The sequence below is a fragment of the Triturus cristatus genome, chromosome 12 (assembly GCF_964204655.1).
Source record: "Triturus cristatus chromosome 12, aTriCri1.1, whole genome shotgun sequence".
Lineage (NCBI taxonomy): Eukaryota > Metazoa > Chordata > Amphibia > Caudata > Salamandridae > Triturus > Triturus cristatus.
The window spans coordinates 268,116,697-268,130,813 of NC_140595.1; positions in this window are offsets into that span (position 1 = coordinate 268,116,697).

Here is a 14,117-nt window from a genome sequence, read left to right on the forward strand (position 1 = left end):
GTACAATAGAGTCTGTAATATTGTGAAAAATCAAAGTTCACTAAATTCTATTTTCCATTTTAATTTCAACCTAGCACACTTCTCTCAATCCTATGCCTCATTTGCTACCACTCTCTACACGACTCTAGCACCTATATGAGGACGTAGATAGAAAGATCTCTTTACCAGCTGAGTGACTGCGAACCCTTCTCACTAGAATTCTTTTAGGTTATGGTACACCAATAGCAATTCAGTGATCTGATAAGTTAAGGGAGGAAGGTTTATGCTACAGTTAATGGAAATAATAAAAACTACGAGTAACAGATTCTATCATCTTCATTTTATCACAACCCTATCAGTTAACCAATATTGCTACCGTCTTGAAAAGTTATATTATGCGGAAGACCCAACTAAAAGGTCCTGAGAGCCATCAGACGTTATGAACTTCTTTTAGTGAGAGCAAAACGATTAAAAGCGAGTTTGACTTACCATATAAATTGATAGAGGCATGCAGAAGGCTGATGAGTTTGATTACTTTTTTTTTTTGTCTCAGCAACGCAGAGAGATTCTCCTCTGCAACACTGCCTCTGCTGGCCATGCAATATAACCTGCAGATGGAAAAGTCCACCGTTAGTCCATTATTAGAACTTGAATACTTCCAAACTAAAGACAACACTACCAAATAAAATTATTTTCATAAAGCGTTAATAATTAGTACAATAGAGTCTGTAATATTGTGAAAAATCAAAGTTCACTAAATTCTATTTTCCATTTTAATTTCAACCTAGCACACTTCTCTCAATCCTATGCCTCATTTGCTACCACTCTCTACACGACTCTAGCACCTATATGAGGACGTAGTTAGAAAGATCTCTTTACCAGCTGAGTGACAGCGAACCCTTCTCACTAGAATTCTTTTAGGTTATGGTACACCAATAGCAATTCAGTGATCTGATAAGTTAAGGGAGGAAGGTTTATGCTACAGTTAATGGAAATAATAAAAACTACGAGTAACAGATTCTAACATCTTCATTTTATCACAACCCTATCAGTTAACCAATATTGCTACCGTCTTGAAAAGTTACATTATGCGGAAGACCCAACTAAAAGGTCCTGAGAGCCATCAGACGTTATGAACTTCTTTTAGTGAGAGCAAAACGATTAAAAGCGAGTTTGACTTACCATATAAATTGATAGAGGCATGCAGAAGGCTGATGAGTTTGATTTCTTTTTTTTTTTGTCTCAGCAACGCAGAGAGATTCTCCTCTGCAACACTGCCTCTGCTGGCCATGCAATATAACCTGCAGATGGAAAAGTCCACCGTTAGTCCATTATTAGAACTTGAATACTTCCAAACTAAAGACAACACTACCAAATAAAATTATTTCCATAAAGTGTTAATAATTAGTACAATAGAGTCTGTAATATTGTGAAAATTCAAAGTTCACTAAAAATTCTATTTTCCATTTTAATTTCAACCTAGCACACTTCTCTCAATCCTATGCCTCATTTGCTACCACTCTCTACACGACTCTAGCACCTATATGAGGACGTAGATAGAAAGATCTCTTTACCAGCTAAGTGACAGCGAACCCTTCTCACTAGAATTCTTTTAGGTTATGGTACACCAATAGCAATTCAGTGATCTGATAAGTTAAGGGAGGAAGGTTTATGCTACAGTTAATGGAAATAATAAAAACTACGAGTAACAGATTCTAACATCTTCATTTTATCACAACCCCATCAGTTAACCAATACTGCTACCGTCTTGAAAAGTTATATTATGCGGAAGACCCAACTAAAAGGTCCTGAGAGCCATCAGACGTTATGAACTTCTTTTAGTGAGAGCAAAACGATTAAAAGCGAGTTTGACTTACCATATAAATTGATAGAGGCATGCAGAAGGCTGATGAGTTTGATTTCTTTTTTTTTTTGTCTCAGCAACGCAGAGAGATTCTCCTCTGCAACACTGCCTCTGCTGGCCATGCAATATAACCTGCAGATGGAAAAGTCCACCGTTAGTCCATTATTAGAACTTGAATACTTCCAAACTAAAGACAACACTACCAAATAAAATTATTTCCATAAAGTGTTAATAATTAGTACAATAGAGTCTGTAATATTGTGAAAATTCAAAGTTCACTAAAAATTCTATTTTCCATTTTAATTTCAACCTAGCACACTTCTCTCAATCCTATGCCTCATTTGCTACCACTCTCTACACGACTCTAGCACCTATATGAGGACGTAGATAGAAAGATCTCTTTACCAGCTAAGTGACAGCGAACCCTTCTCACTAGAATTCTTTTAGGTTATGGTACACCAATAGCAATTCAGTGATCTGATAAGTTAAGGGAGGAAGGTTTATGCTACAGTTAATGGAAATAATAAAAACTACGAGTAACACATTCTAACATCTTCATTTTATTACAACCCTATCAGTTAACCAATATTGCTACCGTCTTGAAAAGTTATATTATGCGGAAGACCCAACTAAAAGGTCCTGAGAGCCATCAGACGTTATGAACTTCTTTTAGTGAGAGCAAAACGATTAAAAGCGAGTTTGACTTACCATATAAATTGATAGAGGCATGCAGAAGGCTGATGAGTTTGATTTCTTTTTTTTTTTGTCTCAGCAACGCAGAGAGATTCTCCTCTGCAACACTGCATCTGCTGGCCATGCAATATAACCTGCAGATGGAAAAGTCCACCGTTAGTCCATTATTAGAACTTGAATACTTCCAAACTAAAGACAACAATACCAAATAAAATTATTTTCATAAAGCGTTAATAATTAGTACAATAGAGTCTGTAATATTGTGAAAAATCAAAATTCACTAAAAATTCTATTTTCCATTTTAATTTCAACCTAGCACACTTCTCTCAATCCTATGCCTCATTTGCTACCACTCTCTACACGACTCTAGCACCTATATGAGGACGTAGATAGAAAGATCTCTTTACCAGCTAAGTGACAGCGAACCCTTCTCACTAGAATTCTTTTAGGTTATGGTACACCAAAAGCAATTCAGTGATCTGATAAGTTAAGGGAGGAAGGTTTATGCTACAGTTAATGGAAATAATAAAAACTACGAGTAACAGATTCTAACATCTTCATTTTATCACAACCCTATCAGTTAACCAATATTGCTACCGTCTTGAAAAGTTATATTATGCGGAAGACCCAACTAATAGGTCCTGAGAGCCATCAGACGTTGTGAACATCTTTTAGTGAGAGCAAAACGATTAAAAGCGAGTTTGACTTACCATATAAATTGATAGAGGCATGCAGAAGGCTGATGAGTTTGATTTCTTTTTTTTTTTGTCTCAGCAACGCAGAGAGATTCTCCTCTGCAACACTGCCTCTGCTGGCCATGCAATATAACCTGCAGATGGAAAAGTCCACCATTAGTCCATTATTAGAACTTGAATACTTCCAAACTAAAGACAACACTACCAAATAAAATTATTTTCATAAAGCGTTAATAATTAGTACAATAGAGTCTGTAATATTGTGAAAAATCAAAGTTCACTAAAAATTCTATTTTCCATTTTAATTTCAACCTAGCACACTTCTCTCAATCCTATGCCTCATTTGCTACCACTCTCTACACGACTCTAGCACCTATATGAGGACGTAGATAGAAAGATCTCTTTACCAGCTAAGTGACAGCGAACCCTTCTCACTAGAATTCTTTTAGGTTATGGTACACCAATAGCAATTCAGTGATCTGATAAGTTAAGGGAGGAAGGTTTATGCTACAGTTAATGGAAATAATAAAAACTACGAGTAACAGATTCTAACATCTTCATTTTATCACAACCCCATCAGTTAACCAATACTGCTACCGTCTTGAAAAGTTATATTATGCGGAAGACCCAACTAAAAGGTCCTGAGAGCCATCAGACGTTATGAACTTCTTTTAGTGAGAGCAAAACGATTAAAAGCGAGTTTGACTTACCATATAAATTGATAGAGGCATGCAGAAGGCTGATGAGTTTGATTTCTTTTTTTTTTTGTCTCAGCAACGCAGAGAGATTCTCCTCTGCAACACTGCCTCTGCTGGCCATGCAATATAACCTGCAGATGGAAAAGTCCACCGTTAGTCCATTATTAGAACTTGAATACTTCCAAACTAAAGACAACACTACCAAATAAAATTATTTCCATAAAGTGTTAATAATTAGTACAATAGAGTCTGTAATATTGTGAAAATTCAAAGTTCACTAAAAATTCTATTTTCCATTTTAATTTCAACCTAGCACACTTCTCTCAATCCTATGCCTCATTTGCTACCACTCTCTACACGACTCTAGCACCTATATGAGGACGTAGATAGAAAGATCTCTTTACCAGCTAAGTGACAGCGAACCCTTCTCACTAGAATTCTTTTAGGTTATGGTACACCAATAGCAATTCAGTGATCTGATAAGTTAAGGGAGGAAGGTTTATGCTACAGTTAATGGAAATAATAAAAACTACGAGTAACACATTCTAACATCTTCATTTTATTACAACCCTATCAGTTAACCAATATTGCTACCGTCTTGAAAAGTTATATTATGCGGAAGACCCAACTAAAAGGTCCTGAGAGCCATCAGACGTTATGAACTTCTTTTAGTGAGAGCAAAACGATTAAAAGCGAGTTTGACTTACCATATAAATTGATAGAGGCATGCAGAAGGCTGATGAGTTTGATTTCTTTTTTTTTTTGTCTCAGCAACGCAGAGAGATTCTCCTCTGCAACACTGCATCTGCTGGCCATGCAATATAACCTGCAGATGGAAAAGTCCACCGTTAGTCCATTATTAGAACTTGAATACTTCCAAACTAAAGACAACAATACCAAATAAAATTATTTTCATAAAGCGTTAATAATTAGTACAATAGAGTCTGTAATATTGTGAAAAATCAAAATTCACTAAAAATTCTATTTTCCATTTTAATTTCAACCTAGCACACTTCTCTCAATCCTATGCCTCATTTGCTACCACTCTCTACACGACTCTAGCACCTATATGAGGACGTAGATAGAAAGATCTCTTTACCAGCTAAGTGACAGCGAACCCTTCTCACTAGAATTCTTTTAGGTTATGGTACACCAAAAGCAATTCAGTGATCTGATAAGTTAAGGGAGGAAGGTTTATGCTACAGTTAATGGAAATAATAAAAACTACGAGTAACAGATTCTAACATCTTCATTTTATCACAACCCTATCAGTTAACCAATATTGCTACCGTCTTGAAAAGTTATATTATGCGGAAGACCCAACTAATAGGTCCTGAGAGCCATCAGACGTTGTGAACATCTTTTAGTGAGAGCAAAACGATTAAAAGCGAGTTTGACTTACCATATAAATTGATAGAGGCATGCAGAAGGCTGATGAGTTTGATTTCTTTTTTTTTTTGTCTCAGCAACGCAGAGAGATTCTCCTCTGCAACACTGCCTCTGCTGGCCATGCAATATAACCTGCAGATGGAAAAGTCCACCGTTAGTCCATTATTAGAACTTGAATACTTCCAAACTAAAGACAACACTACCAAATAAAATTATTTCCATAAAGTGTTAATAATTAGTACAATAGAGTCTGTAATATTGTGAAAATTCAAAGTTCACTAAAAATTCTATTTTCCATTTTAATTTCAACCTAGCACACTTCTCTCAATCCTATGCCTCATTTGCTACCACTCTCTACATGACTCTAGCACCTATATGAGGACGTAGATAGAAAGATCTCTTTACCAGCTAAGTGACAGCGAACCCTTCTCACTAGAATTCTTTTAGGTTATGGTACACCAATAGCAATTCAGTGATCTGATAAGTTAAGGGAGGAAGGTTTATGCTACAGTTAATGGAAATAATAAAAACTACGAGTAACAGATTCTAACATCTTCATTTTATCACAACCCTATCAGTTAACCAATATTGCTACCGTCTTGAAAAGTTACATTATGCGGAAGACCCAACTAAAAGGTCCTGAGAGCCATCAGACGTTATGAACTTCTTTTAGTGAGAGCAAAACGATTAAAAGCGAGTTTGACTTACCATATAAATTGATAGAGGCATGCAGAAGGCTGATGAGTTTGATTTCTTTTTTTTTTGTCTCAGCAACGCAGAGAGATTCTCCTCTGCAACACTGCCTCTGCTGGCCATGCAATATAACCTGCAGATGGAAAAGTCCACCGTTAGTCCATTATTAGAACTTGAATACTTCCAAACTAAAGACAACACTACCAAATAAAATTATTTTCATAAAGCGTTAATAATTAGTACAATAGAGTCTGTAATATTGTGAAAAATCAAAGTTCACTAAATTCTATTTTCCATTTTAATTTCAACCTAGCACACTTCTCTCAATCCTATGCCTCATTTGCTACCACTCTCTACACGACTCTAGCACCTATATGAGGACGTAGTTAGAAAGATCTCTTTACCAGTTGAGTGACAGCGAACCCTTCTCACTAGAATTCTTTTAGGTTATGGTACACCAATAGCAATTCAGTGATCTGATAAGTTAAGGGAGGAAGGTTTATGCTACAGTTAATGGAAATAATAAAAACTACGAGTAACAGATTCTAACATCTTCATTTTATCACAACCCTATCAGTTAACCAATATTGCTACCGTCTTGAAAAGTTACATTATGCGGAAGACCCAACTAAAAGGTCCTGAGAGCCATCAGACGTTATGAACTTCTTTTAGTGAGAGCAAAACGATTAAAAGCGAGTTTGACTTACCATATAAATTGATAGAGGCATGCAGAAGGCTGATGAGTTTGATTTCTTTTTTTTTTTGTCTCAGCAACGCAGAGAGATTCTCCTCTGCAACACTGCCTCTGCTGGCCATGCAATATAACCTGCAGATGGAAAAGTCCACCGTTAGTCCATTATTAGAACTTGAATACTTCCAAACTAAAGACAACACTACCAAATAAAATTATTTCCATAAAGTGTTAATAATTAGTACAATAGAGTCTGTAATATTGTGAAAATTCAAAGTTCACTAAAAATTCTATTTTCCATTTTAATTTCAACCTAGCACACTTCTCTCAATCCTATGCCTCATTTGCTACCACTCTCTACACGACTCTAGCACCTATATGAGGACGTAGATAGAAAGATCTCTTTACCAGCTAAGTGACAGCGAACCCTTCTCACTAGAATTCTTTTAGGTTATGGTACACCAAAAGCAATTCAGTGATCTGATAAGTTAAGGGAGGAAGGTTTATGCTACAGTTAATGGAAATAATAAAAACTACGAGTAACAGATTCTAACATCTTCATTTTATCACAACCCTATCAGTTAACCAATATTGCTACCGTCTTGAAAAGTTATATTATGCGGAAGACGCAGCTAAAAGGTCCTGAGAGCCATCAGACGTTATGAACATCTTTTAGTGAGAGCAAAACGATTAAAAGCGAGTTTGACTTACCATATAAATTGATAGAGGCATGCAGAAGGCTGATTTCTTTTTTTTTTGTCTCAGCAACGCAGAGAGATTCTGCAACACTGCCTCTGCTGGCCATGCAATATAACCTGCAGATGGAAAAGTCCACCGTTAGTCCATTATTAGAACTTGAATACTTCCAAACTAAAGACAACACTACCAAATAAAATTATTTTCATAAAGCGTTAATAATTAGTACAATAGAGTCTGTAATATTGTGAAAAATCAAAGTTCACTAAAAATTCTATTTTCCATTTTAATTTCAACCTAGCACACTTCTCTCAATCCTATGCCTCATTTGCTACCACTCTCTACACGACTCTAGCACCTATATGAGGACGTAGATAGAAAGATCTCTTTACCAGCTAAGTGACAGCGAACCCTTCTCACTAGAATTCTTTTAGGTTATGGTACACCAATAGCAATTCAGTGATCTGATAAGTTAAGGGAGGAAGGTTTATGCTACAGTTAATGGAAATAATAAAAACTACGAGTAACAGATTCTAACATCTTCATTTTATCACAACCCTATCAGTTAACCAATATTGCTACCGTCTTGAAAAGTTATATTATGCGGAAGACCCAACTAAAAGGTCCTGAGAGCCATCAGACGTTATGAACTTCTTTTAGTGAGAGCAAAACGATTAAAAGCGAGTTTGACTTACCATATAAATTGATAGAGGCATGCAGAAGGCTGATGAGTTTGATTTCTTTTTTTTTTTGTCTCAGCAACGCAGAGAGATTCTCCTCTGCAACACTGCCTCTGCTGGCCATGCAATATAACCTGCAGATGGAAAAGTCCACCATTAGTCCATTATTAGAACTTGAATACTTCCAAACTAAAGACAACACTACCAAATAAAATTATTTTCATAAAGCGTTAATAATTAGTACAATAGAGTCTGTAATATTGTGAAAAATCAAAGTTCACTAAAAATTCTATTTTCCATTTTAATTTCAACCTAGCACACTTCTCTCAATCCTATGCCTCATTTGCTACCACTCTCTACACGACTCTAGCACCTATATGAGGACGTAGATAGAAAGATCTCTTTACCAGCTAAGTGACAGCGAACCCTTCTCACTAGAATTCTTTTAGGTTATGGTACACCAATAGCAATTCAGTGATCTGATAAGTTAAGGGAGGAAGGTTTATGCTACAGTTAATGGAAATAATAAAAACTACGAGTAACAGATTCTAACATCTTCATTTTATCACAACCCCATCAGTTAACCAATACTGCTACCGTCTTGAAAAGTTATATTATGCGGAAGACCCAACTAAAAGGTCCTGAGAGCCATCAGACGTTATGAACTTCTTTTAGTGAGAGCAAAACGATTAAAAGCGAGTTTGACTTACCATATAAATTGATAGAGGCATGCAGAAGGCTGATGAGTTTGATTTCTTTTTTTTTTTGTCTCAGCAACGCAGAGAGATTCTCCTCTGCAACACTGCCTCTGCTGGCCATGCAATATAACCTGCAGATGGAAAAGTCCACCGTTAGTCCATTATTAGAACTTGAATACTTCCAAACTAAAGACACTACCAAATAAAATTATTTCCATAAAGTGTTAATAATTAGTACAATAGAGTCTGTAATATTGTGAAAATTCAAAGTTCACTAAAAATTCTATTTTCCATTTTAATTTCAACCTAGCACACTTCTCTCAATCCTATGCCTCATTTGCTACCACTCTCTACACGACTCTAGCACCTATATGAGGACGTAGATAGAAAGATCTCTTTACCAGCTAAGTGACAGCGAACCCTTCTCACTAGAATTCTTTTAGGTTATGGTACACCAATAGCAATTCAGTGATCTGATAAGTTAAGGGAGGAAGGTTTATGCTACAGTTAATGGAAATAATAAAAACTACGAGTAACACATTCTAACATCTTCATTTTATTACAACCCTATCAGTTAACCAATATTGCTACCGTCTTGAAAAGTTATATTATGCGGAAGACCCAACTAAAAGGTCCTGAGAGCCATCAGACGTTATGAACTTCTTTTAGTGAGAGCAAAACGATTAAAAGCGAGTTTGACTTACCATATAAATTGATAGAGGCATGCAGAAGGCTGATGAGTTTGATTTCTTTTTTTTTTTGTCTCAGCAACGCAGAGAGATTCTCCTCTGCAACACTGCATCTGCTGGCCATGCAATATAACCTGCAGATGGAAAAGTCCACCGTTAGTCCATTATTAGAACTTGAATACTTCCAAACTAAAGACAACAATACCAAATAAAATTATTTTCATAAAGCGTTAATAATTAGTACAATAGAGTCTGTAATATTGTGAAAAATCAAAATTCACTAAAAATTCTATTTTCCATTTTAATTTCAACCTAGCACACTTCTCTCAATCCTATGCCTCATTTGCTACCACTCTCTACACGACTCTAGCACCTATATGAGGACGTAGATAGAAAGATCTCTTTACCAGCTAAGTGACAGCGAACCCTTCTCACTAGAATTCTTTTAGGTTATGGTACACCAAAAGCAATTCAGTGATCTGATAAGTTAAGGGAGGAAGGTTTATGCTACAGTTAATGGAAATAATAAAAACTACGAGTAACAGATTCTAACATCTTCATTTTATCACAACCCTATCAGTTAACCAATATTGCTACCGTCTTGAAAAGTTATATTATGCGGAAGACCCAACTAATAGGTCCTGAGAGCCATCAGACGTTGTGAACATCTTTTAGTGAGAGCAAAACGATTAAAAGCGAGTTTGACTTACCATATAAATTGATAGAGGCATGCAGAAGGCTGATGAGTTTGATTTCTTTTTTTTTTTGTCTCAGCAACGCAGAGAGATTCTCCTCTGCAACACTGCCTCTGCTGGCCATGCAATATAACCTGCAGATGGAAAAGTCCACCGTTAGTCCATTATTAGAACTTGAATACTTCCAAACTAAAGACAACACTACCAAATAAAATTATTTCCATAAAGTGTTAATAATTAGTACAATAGAGTCTGTAATATTGTGAAAATTCAAAGTTCACTAAAAATTCTATTTTCCATTTTAATTTCAACCTAGCACACTTCTCTCAATCCTATGCCTCATTTGCTACCACTCTCTACATGACTCTAGCACCTATATGAGGACGTAGATAGAAAGATCTCTTTACCAGCTAAGTGACAGCGAACCCTTCTCACTAGAATTCTTTTAGGTTATGGTACACCAATAGCAATTCAGTGATCTGATAAGTTAAGGGAGGAAGGTTTATGCTACAGTTAATGGAAATAATAAAAACTACGAGTAACAGATTCTAACATCTTCATTTTATCACAACCCTATCAGTTAACCAATATTGCTACCGTCTTGAAAAGTTACATTATGCGGAAGACCCAACTAAAAGGTCCTGAGAGCCATCAGACGTTATGAACTTCTTTTAGTGAGAGCAAAACGATTAAAAGCGAGTTTGACTTACCATATAAATTGATAGAGGCATGCAGAAGGCTGATGAGTTTGATTTCTTTTTTTTTTGTCTCAGCAACGCAGAGAGATTCTCCTCTGCAACACTGCCTCTGCTGGCCATGCAATATAACCTGCAGATGGAAAAGTCCACCGTTAGTCCATTATTAGAACTTGAATACTTCCAAACTAAAGACAACACTACCAAATAAAATTATTTTCATAAAGTGTTAATAATTAGTACAATAGAGTCTGTAATATTGTGAAAAATCAAAGTTCACTAAATTCTATTTTCCATTTTAATTTCAACCTAGCACACTTCTCTCAATCCTATGCCTCATTTGCTACCACTCTCTACACGACTCTAGCACCTATATGAGGACGTAGATAGAAAGATCTCTTTACCAGCTGAGTGACAGCGAACCCTTCTCACTAGAATTCTTTTAGGTTATGGTACACCAATAGCAATTCAGTGATCTGATAAGTTAAGGGAGGAAGGTTTATGCTACAGTTAATGGAAATAATAAAAACTACGAGTAACAGATTCTATCATCTTCATTTTATCACAACCCTATCAGTTAACCAATATTGCTACCGTCTTGAAAAGTTATATTATGCGGAAGACCCAACTAAAAGGTCCTGAGAGCCATCAGACGTTATGAACTTCTTTTAGTGAGAGCAAAACGATTAAAAGCGAGTTTGACTTACCATATAAATTGATAGAGGCATGCAGAAGGCTGATGAGTTTGATTACTTTTTTTTTTTGTCTCAGCAACGCAGAGAGATTCTCCTCTGCAACACTGCCTCTGCTGGCCATGCAATATAACCTGCAGATGGAAAAGTCCACCGTTAGTCCATTATTAGAACTTGAATACTTCCAAACTAAAGACAACACTACCAAATAAAATTATTTTCATAAAGCGTTAATAATTAGTACAATAGAGTCTGTAATATTGTGAAAAATCAAAGTTCACTAAATTCTATTTTCCATTTTAATTTCAACCTAGCACACTTCTCTCAATCCTATGCCTCATTTGCTACCACTCTCTACACGACTCTAGCACCTATATGAGGACGTAGTTAGAAAGATCTCTTTACCAGCTGAGTGACAGCGAACCCTTCTCACTAGAATTCTTTTAGGTTATGGTACACCAATAGCAATTCAGTGATCTGATAAGTTAAGGGAGGAAGGTTTATGCTACAGTTAATGGAAATAATAAAAACTACGAGTAACAGATTCTAACATCTTCATTTTATCACAACCCTATCAGTTAACCAATATTGCTACCGTCTTGAAAAGTTACATTATGCGGAAGACCCAACTAAAAGGTCCTGAGAGCCATCAGACGTTATGAACTTCTTTTAGTGAGAGCAAAACGATTAAAAGCGAGTTTGACTTACCATATAAATTGATAGAGGCATGCAGAAGGCTGATGAGTTTGATTTCTTTTTTTTTTTGTCTCAGCAACGCAGAGAGATTCTCCTCTGCAACACTGCCTCTGCTGGCCATGCAATATAACCTGCAGATGGAAAAGTCCACCGTTAGTCCATTATTAGAACTTGAATACTTCCAAACTAAAGACAACACTACCAAATAAAATTATTTCCATAAAGTGTTAATAATTAGTACAATAGAGTCTGTAATATTGTGAAAATTCAAAGTTCACTAAAAATTCTATTTTCCATTTTAATTTCAACCTAGCACACTTCTCTCAATCCTATGCCTCATTTGCTACCACTCTCTACACGACTCTAGCACCTATATGAGGACGTAGATAGAAAGATCTCTTTACCAGCTAAGTGACAGCGAACCCTTCTCACTAGAATTCTTTTAGGTTATGGTACACCAAAAGCAATTCAGTGATCTGATAAGTTAAGGGAGGAAGGTTTATGCTACAGTTAATGGAAATAATAAAAACTACGAGTAACAGATTCTAACATCTTCATTTTATCACAACCCTATCAGTTAACCAATATTGCTACCGTCTTGAAAAGTTATATTATGCGGAAGACGCAACTAAAAGGTCCTGAGAGCCATCAGACGTTATGAACATCTTTTAGTGAGAGCAAAACGATTAAAAGCGAGTTTGACTTACCATATAAATTGATAGAGGCATGCAGAAGGCTGATTTCTTTTTTTTTTGTCTCAGCAACGCAGAGAGATTCTGCAACACTGCCTCTGCTGGCCATGCAATATAACCTGCAGATGGAAAAGTCCACCGTTAGTCCATTATTAGAACTTGAATACTTCCAAACTAAAGACAACACTACCAAATAAAATTATTTTCATAAAGCGTTAATAATTAGTACAATAGAGTCTGTAATATTGTGAAAAATCAAAGTTCACTAAAAATTCTATTTTCCATTTTAATTTCAACCTAGCACACTTCTCTCAATCCTATGCCTCATTTGCTACCACTCTCTACACGACTCTAGCACCTATATGAGGACGTAGATAGAAAGATCTCTTTACCAGCTAAGTGACAGCGAACCCTTCTCACTAGAATTCTTTTAGGTTATGGTACACCAATAGCAATTCAGTGATCTGATAAGTTAAGGGAGGAAGGTTTATGCTACAGTTAACGGAAATAATAAAAACTACGAGTAACAGATTCTAACATCTTCATTTTATCACAACCCTATCAGTTAACCAATATTGCTACCGTCTTGAAAAGTTATATTATGCGGAAGACCCAACTAAAAGGTCCTGAGAGCCATCAGACGTTATGAACTTCTTTTAGTGAGAGCAAAACGATTAAAAGCGAGTTTGACTTACCATATAAATTGATAGAGGCATGCAGAAGGCTGATGAGTTTGATTTCTTTTTTTTTTTGTCTCAGCAACGCAGAGAGATTCTCCTCTGCAACACTGCCTCTGCTGGCCATGCAATATAACCTGCAGATGGAAAAGTCCACCATTAGTCCATTATTAGAACTTGAATACTTCCAAACTAAAGACAACACTACCAAATAAAATTATTTTCATAAAGCGTTAATAATTAGTACAATAGAGTCTGTAATATTGTGAAAAATCAAAGTTCACTAAAAATTCTATTTTCCATTTTAATTTCAACCTAGCACACTTCTCTCAATCCTATGCCTCATTTGCTACCACTCTCTACACGACTCTAGCACCTATATGAGGACGTAGATAGAAAGATCTCTTTACCAAATAAGTGACAGCGAACCCTTCTCACTAGAATTCTTTTAGGTTATGGTACACCAATAGCAATTCAGTGATCTGATAAGTTAAGGGAGGAAGGT